At 47.1% G+C, this 12,782-nt stretch overlaps 3 protein-coding genes across 4 annotated transcripts in view; all 3 read right to left on the reverse strand.

Moving 5' to 3' along the window:
* SEPTIN6 (septin 6) overlaps positions 1-12,782 on the reverse strand; it is a 313,664-nt gene that overhangs the window by 283,470 nt on the left and 17,412 nt on the right. The window lies entirely within an intron of this gene.
* Positions 1-12,782, reverse strand: part of RPL39 (ribosomal protein L39) — a 451,119-nt gene that overhangs the window by 106,238 nt on the left and 332,099 nt on the right. The window lies entirely within an intron of this gene.
* Positions 1-12,782, reverse strand: part of UPF3B (UPF3B regulator of nonsense mediated mRNA decay) — a 387,117-nt gene that overhangs the window by 51,929 nt on the left and 322,406 nt on the right. The window lies entirely within an intron of this gene.

Consider the following 12,782-nt stretch of genomic DNA (forward strand, 5'->3'; position numbering starts at 1 on the left):
GTGAGGCTTGTATAGACGTAATGTACATCCATAATGTACATCAAGCATCTGTCTCTGTGCCTAGCACCTAATACTTCATAAATTGTAGTTGCTACTACTGTAGTAGACACTAGTATATTTTATTTAACTTTATTTATTTATTTTTTAGACAGACTCTTGCTCTCTTGCCCAGGCTGGAGTGCAGTGGCTCAATCTTGGCTCATTGCAATCTCCGCCTCCCAAGTTCAAGTGATTCTCCTGCCTCAGCCTCCTGAGTAGCTGGGATTACAGGCACCTGCCACTGCATCTGGCTAATTTTTGTATTTTTAGTCGAGACGGGGTTTCACCATGTTGGTCAGGCTGGTCTTGAACTCCTGACCCTATGATCCACCTGCCTCAGCCTCTCAAAGTGCTGGGATTACAGGTGTGAGCCACCGTGCCTGGCCAGCTTTTATGTTTTTAGTAGAGATGGGGTTTCACCACGTTGGCCAGGCTGGTCTCGAATTCCTGACCTCAAGTGATCCACCCGCCTTGGCATCCCAAAGTGCTTTGATTACAGGTGTGAGCCATTGCGCCCGTCTGACACTAGTAAATTTTACAAACATAGTTTCTTCAGAGATGACTAGGGGAATACAGAAAAAGTGTTTTTTTGGCCGGGCGCGGTGGCTCAAGCCTGAAATCCCAGCACTTTGGGAGGCCGAGACGGGTGGATCACGAGGTCAGGAGATCGAGACCATCCTGGATAACACGGTGAAACCCCGTCTCTACTAAGAAATACAAAAAACTAGCCGGGCGAGGTGGCGGGCGCCTGTAGTCCCAGCTACTCGGGAGGCTGAGGCCGGAGAATGGCGTGAACCCGGGAGGCGGAGCTTGCAGTGAGCTGAGATCCGGCCACTGCACTCCAGCCTGGGCTACAGAGCGAGACTCCGTCTCAAAAAAAAAAAAAAAAGAAAAAGTGTTTTTTTTCTAGTTCCTTTTCTGAGTGGATCCTACAATGTTTAAAATTCCAGTTGGTTAGGTTTGAGCTGAGAGGGGTGTAAGAAAATAATTCCAGGTTGGGCACAGTCACGGTGTGAGACAGGAGAATGGTTTGAACCCGGGAGGCAGAGGTTACCGTGAGCTGAGATTGTGCCACTGCACCCCAGCCTGGGTGACAGAGTGAGACACTGTCTCCAAAAAAAAAAAAACCAGCTGGGACATGTTTAAAACAGATTGCACCTTCAATCTTCATGCATTATGTATAGTATCTAACAAATAGTATATGCTTAAGTTAATTTTCATTTTAGTATACAGCAACAGCAATCATTTGGTTTATTAAAATGAGAGTGTACTGAGCACTTGAAATAGAGATGCATGTTCAACGTTAAAGGTAACCAAAGATGAAGATCTGAAAAGATAGAACTAAAGATGGTGATAACTCCAGGTGTATAAAGCAATACCACAGATGACACTTCCAGGTGAGAATACTAAGTTGCTTTTCATCGCTTATCCAGTTAAACATTTGATCTGAACACATCTGCGCTGTGTGATTGCCATTGATCTCATTTTATAGGGCGGAGCTTATAGAAGGAAGTGGCGGTTAAACTTACAGTGGTGGCTAGATTGTGCCATCCCTTGATCGGCAATGACCTTTACTTTTTACTGTATAAGGAAAGCCTGGTCATGATTACAAATTTAATACAACCTGTATTATCATTTAGTGCTTCACAGGCCTTGGGTAATTGACTGTTAGAAGAACTATCCCTGGCCAGGCGGTGGCTCACACCTGTAATCCCAGCACTTTGGGAGGCCGAGGCGGGTGGATCACCTGACATCGGGAGTTCAAGACGTGAGGGATCAACATAGAGAAACCCCGTCCCTACTAAAAATACAAAATTAGCTGGGCGTGGTGGCACATGCCTGTAATCCCAGCTACTCTGGAGGCTGAGGCAGGAGAACTGCTTGAACCTAGGAGGCAGAGGTTGCAGTGAGCCAAGATTGCGCCACCGCACTCCAGCCTGGGCGACAGAGCGAAACTCTGTCTCAAAAAAAAAAAAAAAAAAAGCTATCCCTCGAAAGTACGAAAGAGGACAGGTAGTACACATAGGGAGTTGTGGATACAGATGTGTTGAAAACATGACTGATTTATTATTACTTTTATTGATTTTTAGGTCTGCTATTTTTCCATTTTGCCTGTGGGCAGGGATCATCTCCTAAATTTTTATGTCCTTAGATGTCTGTCACAATTGCACAGCTGTATAGTGAGGGGCTACAAAATAACAGGTGGAGTTGGTCAGGTTCACGGTTAGAGTCCATATTCTTCACTGCCCTTTTTTTAGCGTCTGCTGTGAAATTGAGCTTTATTTTTGTACTCTACTGCTAGGGGGTGAGCCAGATTAAAGCACTTTGAAGATAGAAGATTTAACGGTGGTGTGTAGTCTAGATTTCTTTTCTTTCTTTTTTTTTTTGCAAGTGCAATTTAGAAGGGTTTTCTTACAGCAGCTCTAACTGATGTGGTACAGCTGCTGATCTCAGATCCATCTGTCACCAGTTTTTAAGGCCTGTTAAAATGCTGCTTAGGAAACAATCCCATTTGCTCAGTTTTATTTACTATCATTAAGTTTTTTAAAAATAGATGTTATATTCATCTAGCTCTAAATCCAACAATATGAGGTATGCAGTGAAAATAGTTGCTCTAATCCCCTGCCCAGCACCTGTCAATTGTCACACCACCCCAAAGGGTTTCTTTTTACTTTATTTTTTTTGAGATGGTGTTTTCACTCTTGTCACCCAGGCTGGAGTGCAGTGGCGTGATCTCGGCTCACTGGCAACCTCTGCCTCCTGGGTTCAAGCGATTCTCCTGCGTCAGCCTCCTGAGTAGCTGGGATTACAGGTGCCTGTCACCACGCCCAGCTAGTTTTTGTATTTTTAATAGATACGGGGTTTCACCATGTTGGCCATGAACTCGAACTCCAGACCTCAGGTGATCCACCTGCCTTGGCCTCCCAAAGTGCTAGGATTACAGGTGTGAGCCACTGCGTCTGGCATGGGTTTCTTTTTACTTTAAAAATAATCCTTTTTGACCAGGTGTGGTGGCTCAAAAAAAAAAAAAAAAAATCCTTTTTTATTAAACCCAAACCAAAAATGCTCAATAGTGTTTCTTTTTCTTTCTTTTTCTCTTTTTTTGAGACAGGGTCTCACTCTGTCACCCAGGCTGGAGTGCAGTGGCGAGATCTTAGGTCACTGCAACCACTGCTTCCTGGGCTCAAGTGATCCTCCCACTTCAGCCTCCTGAGTAGCTGGGACCACAAGCGCTTACTCCACAGCTGGCTAATTGTATTTTTCGTAGAGACATGGTTTTGCCATATTGCCCAGGCTGGTTTCGAACTCCTGGGCTCGAGAGATCCGCCAGCCTCGGCCAGGTATGAGCCGACCACACCTGGCCAATAGGGTTTCTTTATGCACATACAAATACAGACGGGCTCTTCTGTCTTGTATGCAATGGTAGTGTCTGACACATACTATTAACTTCTTTGGAAGTTTGGAAGAATGGTTCTTGTTTGAAATTACATCTACTAGGTTGTTACTTGTAGGGTCAAATAAAGTAGTCAATAGGAAAGGACTGAAAAAAGATAGAGGAAGCCATACATATTCAGAAGGAAGAGGAAGAGAATGGCGCTACCTTTTGTTTGGGAACCAAATGATCATTTAGCCAGTGGCAGAGCTGGGACTAGAATCCTGATGTTTTGACTCCCAACCTAGTGTATTGTTCTTTGTGGCTTACTTCACTAAACACTGATTGACTAAATGCTACATGCCAGGTGCTGTACCTCAGATTTGAATATGACACCACAGGCCGGGTGCGGTGGTTCACACCTGTAATCCCAACACTTTGGGAGGCTGAGGTGGACAGATCACGAGGCCAGGAGTTCGAGACCAGCCTGGCCAACATAGTGAAACTCCATCTCTACCAAATAATAAAACGACTTAAAATAAATGAATGTGACACAGAACTGCTCTGCGGGAACTTAGTCAGTGGGAGTGACAGACAATTATGTGAAGGATAAGTGCTGTGACAGAAGTTTGCAGAAGGTGCTGTGGGAGCGCAGAGGTGGGGCAACCCAGCCTTGGGTTGAGGGGAAAGGAAAGAGCTTAGGGATACGTTTCCAGAGGATGTCTACACTAAGCTGTCTGGAAGGCTGGATAGGATTTATGAGACAAACAACTAAGGGGAGGACATTCCAAGCAGAGAGAACAGCATGAGGGTGGGGACACAAATAGCATGGCTATGTGGGAAACTCTACAAGCAGTTCTGTAGAGCAAAGAGTGCGAGGCAGAAGAGAGGGACTAGAGAGGTTGGCAGGGGCCAGAACGTGAATGTCTACCACTGGGTGTTGGAATTCCTCCTGAGGGCGACTGGGGAGTCTGGCAGGAAGCAGGAGCGTGATGCGACTTGTGCACATCTGCCTGGCTGCTCTGCACAGGGTGGGTTTAAAGCAGTGGTTCTCAGCTGGGTGAGTTTGCCTCCCAGGGCGTATTGCAACGTTTGCAGACATTATTCTTTGAGGCAACAGGAGGTATGGGTCGGGAGGTGTTGCTGACATCTAGTGGGTAGAAGCCAGAGATGCTTCTAAACATCCTAAGTTGTACAGGACAGTCCCACGTGACAGTTTCCGGTAGCCTTAAGTGTCAATAGTGCCAAGGTTGAGAAACTCTGAAAACAGTAGCAGGGTCTCCATTAAGGAACACAGTAGGAAGTATTTTTTAAAAAATTCTGCCTGGGCACAGTGGCTCACACTTGTAATCCCAGCACTTTGGGTGGTTGAGACAGGAGAACTGCTTGAGCCCAAGAGTTCAAGACCAGCCTGGGCAACAGCAAAACTCCTTATCTGTTTTGAAAAAAGTATTAAAGAGTCCAGGCACAGTGGTTCAAACCTGTAATCCCAGCACTTTGGGAGGCCAAAGTGGGTGGACCACTTGAGGCCAGGAGTTTGAGACCAGCCTGGCCAACATGGTGAAACCTCATCTCTACTAAAAATACAAAAATTAGGCTAGGCGTGGTGGCTCACACTTGTAATCCCAGCACTTTGAGAGGTCGAGGCAGGCGGATCACCTGAGGTCAGGAGTTCGAGACCAGCCTGGCCCTGGCCAACATGGTGAAACCCCATCTGTACCAAAAATTACAAAAATTAGCCGGGTGTGGTGGCATGCACCTGTAATCCCAGCTACTTGGGAGGCTGAGGCAGGAGAATCACTTGAAGCTGGGAGGTGAAGGTTGCAGTGAGCCGAGATCAAGCCACTGCACTCCATCCTGGGTGACAGAGGGAGACTCTATCTCACAAACAAATAAATAAAATCAAAAATTGTTGGGCCTTGTGGCAGGCACCTGTAATCCCAGCTACTAGAGAGGTTGCAGCACAAGAACTACTTGAACCCAGGAGGCAGAGGTTGCAGTGAACTGAGATGGCGCCACTGCACTCCAGCCTGGGTGACAGAGTGAGACTCCCTCTCAAAAAAAAAAAAAAAAAGTTACAGAGAGAAAAAAGTTTTAAACATTCCTAATTATTCGGAAACGTATGGGAGCAATTTCCCTTCTCCCTTCCTCTCCTGGTTCTTTTTTTGATTCAGATCTCTGTTTGGGCATCTGTAAACTTGAACCATATCCTTTCCCTGGAGGCGTTTGTTTTTCCAAGGAAGTATCCTAATGTACTCTTTTTCTTTCTTTTCTTTTCTTTTTTTTTTTTGAGATGGAATTTTGCCCTTGTTGCTCAGGCTGGAGTGCAATGGCGCAGTCTCGGCTCACGGCAACCTCCACCCCCGGCGTTCAAGCAGTTCTCCTGCCTCAGCCTCCCAAATAGTTGGGATTACAGTCATGTGCCACCACACTCAGCTAATTTTTTGTATTTTTAGTAGATACAAATCTACTTGGCCAGGCTGGTCTCAAACTCCTGACTTCAGGTGATCCACCTGCCTCGGCCTCTCAAAGTGCTGGGATTACAGGCATAAGCCACCATGCCCGGCCTCCCAGTGTACTCTCAGTGATGTGCCTCAGCTTGAGAAGGCACAGAACAAATGTTTCTTTTCCAAATAGATGATATAAGATGTGGCGACACAGAATGTTGGGAGTAACTTCACGTCAGGAAGCTGCACCACCTGTGGATTGTATGGCCTTTGGTTGGTCACATCACTGATCTTAGCTTCATTTCTCCCGTCTCTCAAGTGAGGACAGTATGTGCTCTGCATGCATCCCTGGGTAGCTGAGAAGATCTCACAAAATCATGTATGTGAAGTAGTTTGTAAGTGTACAGCCTTGTGCATGTGGAATGGACCATTGCTGCATTTTGAGTACCCCTTTAACAGCTCTCCAGCCGACCCCCAAATCTCTCAGGCACTTACACAAAAGTGATGTTGGGAGGACCCTCAGGCCAGGTCTTTGGTCCCCTGTTAGAGTGGTCACAGCTAGGGAATCTCAGAGCACTGCAAGGACAACAGACAGTAGGAACTTTGATGAAGACACTAACTGTTTGGAAGGTGTTTTCTGAAAGCAGAGCTAAAAACGCAGTTTCATGCCACTGTGAGAACTGAGTGCCTAGTTACCCCTCTAAACTCTTGCTACTTGCTCTGCTCTAAGGGAAGGTGCTGAATGGACTTAGGACTGAAGCTGACCATTCTTACCAAGAAGCTTCTGGTTGAGGGTAAGGGATGGAGGATGAGAGTTAAACATCAGTTGGTTTTCAAGATTCCATATCACTCTGATACTTCTGTGAACTGAGAAATTATTCTCCTGTACTTCTGTGGGAAACAAGGCTCATGGTACAATTTTAGGGTTTTTTTTTTTTTTCTATACCAAGTGTATAGATGTGGATTTTAGATATCGAAAGACTGTCATTCAGCTTATTGGTTTGGGTCTGTGTGTGCTTGTGTAATGCTCCCTCTCTCACCTCATCCATACCCTCCGGACCAAATATTTTATCTCTGAGGTTTGAATACTCTAGAATATTCCTTTTTTTTTTTTTTTTTTTTTGAGATGGAATCTCACTCTGTCACCCAGGCTGGAGTGAAATGGCATGAGTGGTGGAGTGCTTGGCTCTCTGCAACCTCTGCCTCCTGGGTTCAAGTGATTCTCCTGCCTCAGCCTCCAAGTAGCTGGGATTACAGGCACCCAACCACGCCTGGCTAATTTTGTATTTTTAGTAGAGACGGGGTTTTACCATGTTGGCCAAGCTGGTCTTGAACTCCTGACCTCAAGTGATCAACCCGTCTCGGCCTCCCAAAATGCTAGGGTTACTAATGTGAGCCACCGCATATGGCCAATTGTCACATTTTGATGCAGTTTTGATAAAAGGCAGAGAAAAAAATTCCTATAAAGAATAAATCCTATGTTATGTTTACATAATCTTTAATTGTTAAGTTTTTTGGCATATTTCTGTACCCTATATGTCTTATGCTGTTGTCTGTAATACTCCTTCGTCCAACCCCAAAGACTCTTCTGCAACAAAAATCCAAATAATTGCTTTTAGGATTTCCACAAATCTTGATTCACCATTAGACACATAATTGTTCTTTACAGGGCACCACTGAGAAAATGGCCCAGCAGATATTACTTGTATAAACTCAAGTAACTCTTGCTTTATTAGTTTGAACACATTTGGTATCATCTGTTGTTTTGGTTCTTGCTAGGTGCCTTCCTCAGTTCTAGCAAACATGGAGAGACCAATTATTATATTTGGGCTGGAGAGTGGTCAGGCAATAAAATTTATAAACAACCATGCAATTTGAATTATGACCCCAAATAACTATAATCCCAAAGGCAACAGAAAGAAGGGAGAACACTGGGAACACTGAGCATTACTGCCCCAAGAAAACAAAGATATTTTCCATGTGGTTAAGAGTTTCTTTGGTGGCCAGGCGCGGCAGCTCACGCCTGTAATCCCAGCACTTTGAGAGGCCGAGGCAGGCGGATCACCTGAGGTCAGGAGTTCGAGACCAGCCTGACCAACATGGAGAAACCCTGTCTCTACTAAAAATACACAATTAGCCCAGGCATGGTGGTGCATGCCTGTAATCCCAGCTACTCGGTAGGCTGAGGCAGGAGAATCGCTTGAACTTGGGAGGCGGAGATTGTGGTGAGCTGAGATCATGCCATTGCACTCCAGCCTGGGCAACAAGAGTGAGACTCTATCTCAAAAAACAAAACAAACAAGACAAAACAAAAAAACCCAACCAAACAAAAAAACAGAGTTTCTCTGGTATACTGTGCCTATCCGCTCTGTACCACCTGCCATGTTGCTGGGGAGTGTTTCATTCAGCAGATAGATTTTTCCCTCTAAGCCTAATAAACTTCGTTTTTAGAGGCCAGAAGTCACCCCGGCTACCAGAAGCTTCCTCTTCTCTCTTACATCTAAGAACTTAGTATTTGGGGTGGGGTTGGTCTGGTCTCTAGGGAAACCCTGGAGTTTTCATACAGTGCCTATAAGAGCAGCCCACTCTAGTTATGACCGTGGATCTCAACCTCAAGACATCACTATCAAAAATCCAGCCATCGGATTATAAATCATGCTGCTATAAAGACACATGCACACGAATGTTTATTGCGGCACTATTCACAATAGCAAAGACTTGGAACCAACCCAAATGTCCATCAATGATAGACTGGATTAAGAAAATGTGGCACATATACACCATGGAATACTATGCGGCCATAAAAGAAGATGACTTCATGTCCTTTGTAGGGACATGGATGAAGCTGGAAACCATCATTCTGAGCAAACTACCACAAGGACAGAAAACCGAACACCGCATGTTCTCACTCATAGGTGGGAATTGAACAATGAGAACACTTGGACACAGGGTGGGGAACATCATACACGGGGGCCTGTCGTGGGGTGGGGGGAGAGGGGGAGGAATAGCATTAGGAGATATACCTAATGTAAATGACGAGTTAATGGGTGCAGCACACCAACATGGCACATGTACACATATGTAACAAACCTGCTTGTTGTGCACATGTACCCTAGAACTTAAAGTATAATAAAAAAATGTTTTTTAATCCAGCCATCAGGAACAGTTTTGCCATAGTACTTTTGTTCTGAGGGAGGCACTATTCAATGAGGTACTCATGCTCAAGGATGTCCAGGATATTCTGAGAGGTTTTTGTGACATCATGACTCTCAAGGACCCACCCACCTAGGCCTGACTACCACAGTACTCAGGTCTGTGGCCTTTACTGTTAGAGGATGGCCCTCTGCTTGGGAAAGGCCCTGGTTTCCTACCACCTCCTCCCTCTTTCTTCACTCCCACTAGGGCAGTCTGGTGGCCTTTGAGACGTGAAGCAAAGTCACTTGCTTAGAACTGAGGCAGGTGAATAGGGTCTGGAGGCAGGGAACCTAAGGCCATTTCACGCTGACTTCCTATAACTAAATTGAAAGGAAAGCCCTAACTTTCCACGCCTAAGTAACAAAAGAACCAGAGGTTGCTCCCCTTGCAAACCCCCACCTTTCTGTGTGGCAGATGGGAACTACCTCTGATTGGTTGAAAAAAGCAGATGGGAAATTGAAAGTACCTCTGATTGGTTGCTTTTTGCAACCAATCAGACGTTTGCATAGGAGTGTAACTTTGTAACTTCACTTCAACCTCTGATTGGTTGCTATCCTAACCAATCAGACGGATTGGGGGCCAAGTCTTTGCTTGTATAGAAGGGCAACTTTGTAACTTCACTTTAGCCTCTGATTGGCTGCTTTTCACAACCAATAAGATGTTTGCATAGGAGTGTGACCTTTGTAACTTCACTTCAGGCTCTGATTGTGGGCTGCAACTTCATGAACATAGGGGTGAACACCAAGTGACCAATGGTAAACCTCTAGCGGGTATTTGGACCCCAGAAGATTGTGTATCAGGGCCCTTCAGCCACTGCTCCGCCCGTTCTCACACTGTGGAGTATACTTTCACTTTCAATAAATCTCTGCTTTCCTTGCTTCTTTCTTTCCTGGCTTTGCTGTGCGTTTCGTCCAATTCTTTGTTCAAAACGCCAAGAACCTGGACAATTTGCAGTAAAGACCCTCTACTGGTAACAGAACCTGCCCAAATCCAACATGCCTCATGTTTTGGGTAAGAAAGCATTTCATTGTCCCCTGCTTTGACTTACTTGCTATTTTTTCATGTGAACACACTTTGTCTTCCCAACTACATTGTAAGTGCATCGAGGGTGGGAACCTCGTCTTAAGTCAGTTTTACTTCTCACAATTCCTGCCACCTGCGCACTTTACAGTCCCTTAAAAGATACATGGTGGCCAACTGGGTTCATTTGACAAGCAGAGAATGTCAGCGTTTAGCTTAGGTTTGTGGCTAAGTGGCATCAGCCTTGCTAGAGATTGGTAGAAGAGAAAGAAGGGGAAAAAATAAGGGAAGGGGTGAAAGGGTGAGCATGAGAGTATAAGGGGAGGAGAGGAAAGAAACTGAGAGGGAATGAAAATGAGGCATAGGTGGAAAAGAGTATAATTCAAGGCCCAGGGTGTGGAGTCCCAAGAGAGGGCTCTGTCCTCTCTTCCTTGTCCTGTGATGTAGACTACCCCTGCCTAGGGCATCTCCCTGGATTTTCTTCAGTTCAAGAAGAAACTAGGCCAGGTGCGGTGGCTCACACCTGTAATCCCAGCACTTTGGGAGGCTAAGGTGGGCAGATCAGTTGAGGACGGGAGTTCGAGATCAGCCTGGCCAACATGGCGAAACCCTGTCTCTACTAAAAATACAAAAATTAGCAGGGTGTGGTGGTGCGTGCCTGTAATCCCAGCTACTCGGGAGGCTGAAGTAGGAAAATCGCTTGAACCCGGGAGGGGGAGGTTGCAGTGAGCCAGGATCGTGTCATTGCACTCCAGCCTGAGCGACAAGAATAAGACTCTGTCTCAAAAAAAAAAAAAAAAAAAAAAAAAGAAGGGGAAGGAGAAAGAAGAAAGAAGAAGAAAAAAGAAGAAGCTAAGAGAGTGTGGGCCAGGTGCGATGGCTCATGCCTGTAATCCCAGCACTTTGGGAGGCTGAGGCGGGCGGATCACTTGTGGTCAGGAGTTCGAGACCAATTTGACAAACATAGTGAAATCCCGTCTCTACTGAAAATACAAAAATTAGCTGAGTGCGGTTGGGAGGCTGAGACAAGAGAATCGCTTGAACCCGGGAGGCGGAGGTTGCAGTGAGCCGAGATCACGCCACTGCACCCCAGCCCGGGCGACACAGTGAGACTCCAACTAAAAAAAAAAAAAAAAAAAAAAAAAAAGAGTAGAGTGTGTGGATCTGCAAGGCTCTCCAAAGCAGTTCTCTCTAATGAGCACGATATCCTTGATACAAATTCCCCCCTCCCCTCCACTCCCCACAGGCAGGACTAGGGAGGCGCTGGCCCTCTCGCCCCCTGGCGGTCTGTCTAGCTCCGGGCAGCCTCGGAAAGCCCAGGACAGTAGGTCAGTGTACTTGCGACCCGCCCCGCCCATCGGCTCCTGGGGAACGGAGAGGACGCACTCCACGTGGCCAGGCCTGCATCAGGCTCTGGCTCTGTCGCCCAGGCTGTAATGCGGTGGTACGATCATGGCTCACTGTAGCCTCGACCTCCCGGGCTCAAGTGATCGTCCATCTCAGCCTCGCAAGTACCTGAGACCACAGAAGTGCGCCGCCACGCTCGGCTCATTTTTGTTATTGGGGCGGCGCGTCTTGGTGCAGTCTCCACGTTCTTTCAGAACAACGCGGGCGCATCGCTGGACCACGCGCCAGCCGGCAGCCGGCGCCGCCTCCCTGCCCCCCCGTAGTCCGGATGCTTCCAGAGGCCCGTGGCGGGGGTGTGGCGCGGGGTGTGGGGAGTCGGGTGGGAGTTACGGCTTCCCAAGCAGCCAAGTCTGTTTTCTTCCCGAGGAGGGAGGGGCTGAGCTTGGCAAGCCTCTAGCCAGCTTCTCCTGCTCTGCCCCACCTGCTCCTCCCAGCTCTCCCCTCCATCGCGGCTTGCAAGCCATTTTCTCCACTCATACCTGCACTAGCATCTGAGCAGGGAGTAGTGTGGAAGAACCTGTCCTCCGCGCTGCGTGAGGATTCAAAAGACCTCTCGACCTATAGAGCCCTGGAAACCAAAATTTGTGCATTTCAGTAAGGGGCTTGGCTGCGGGTAAGAGGTAAAGTTCTGGACACAGAAGTTTAGCTTCTGCTTCAAAGAAGGAGCCTTTCTAATCTGCTGGGAAATCTCTCCAGGTTCCCTCCATGAAAGCATTTTGCCTCCTCTGGGCAATAAGGAATCCTACTCCCAGCCCGTTGGGGTGGCTTACCCCTGTAATCCTAGCACTTTGGGAGGCTGAGGCAGGAGGATCGCTTGAGGTCAGGAGTTCGAGACCAACCTGGGTAACATAGTGAGACCTAGCCTCTACAAAAAATTAGCTGACCGTGGTGGTGTGTGCCTGTGGTCTCTGCTACTTGGGAGGCTGAGGCGGGAGGATCACTTGAGTCCAGGAGGTGGAGGCTGCAGTGAGCCGTAATCGCACCACTGCACTCCAGCCTGGGTGACAGTGAGACCCCATCTCTCCCCTCCCCCAACCAAAAGAAAAATGAAAACAAAACAAGGGGGAAAAAAAAATCCTGGCCCGGTGTGGTAGCTCGCACCTGTAATCCCGGCACTTTGGGAGGCTGGGGCTGGCGGATCCCTTGAACTCAGGAGTTCAAGACCAGCCTGGGAAACATAGCAAAAACCCGTCCCCACAAAAAAATACAAAAATTAGCTGGGCGTGGTGGCGGGCACCTATAATCCCAGCCACTCAGGAGGCTGAGGCAGGAGAATCACTTGAACCTGGGAGGCAGAGGTT

The sequence above is a fragment of the Macaca thibetana genome, chromosome X, assembly GCF_024542745.1.
Source record: "Macaca thibetana thibetana isolate TM-01 chromosome X, ASM2454274v1, whole genome shotgun sequence".
Classification (NCBI taxonomy): Eukaryota; Metazoa; Chordata; class Mammalia; order Primates; family Cercopithecidae; genus Macaca; species Macaca thibetana.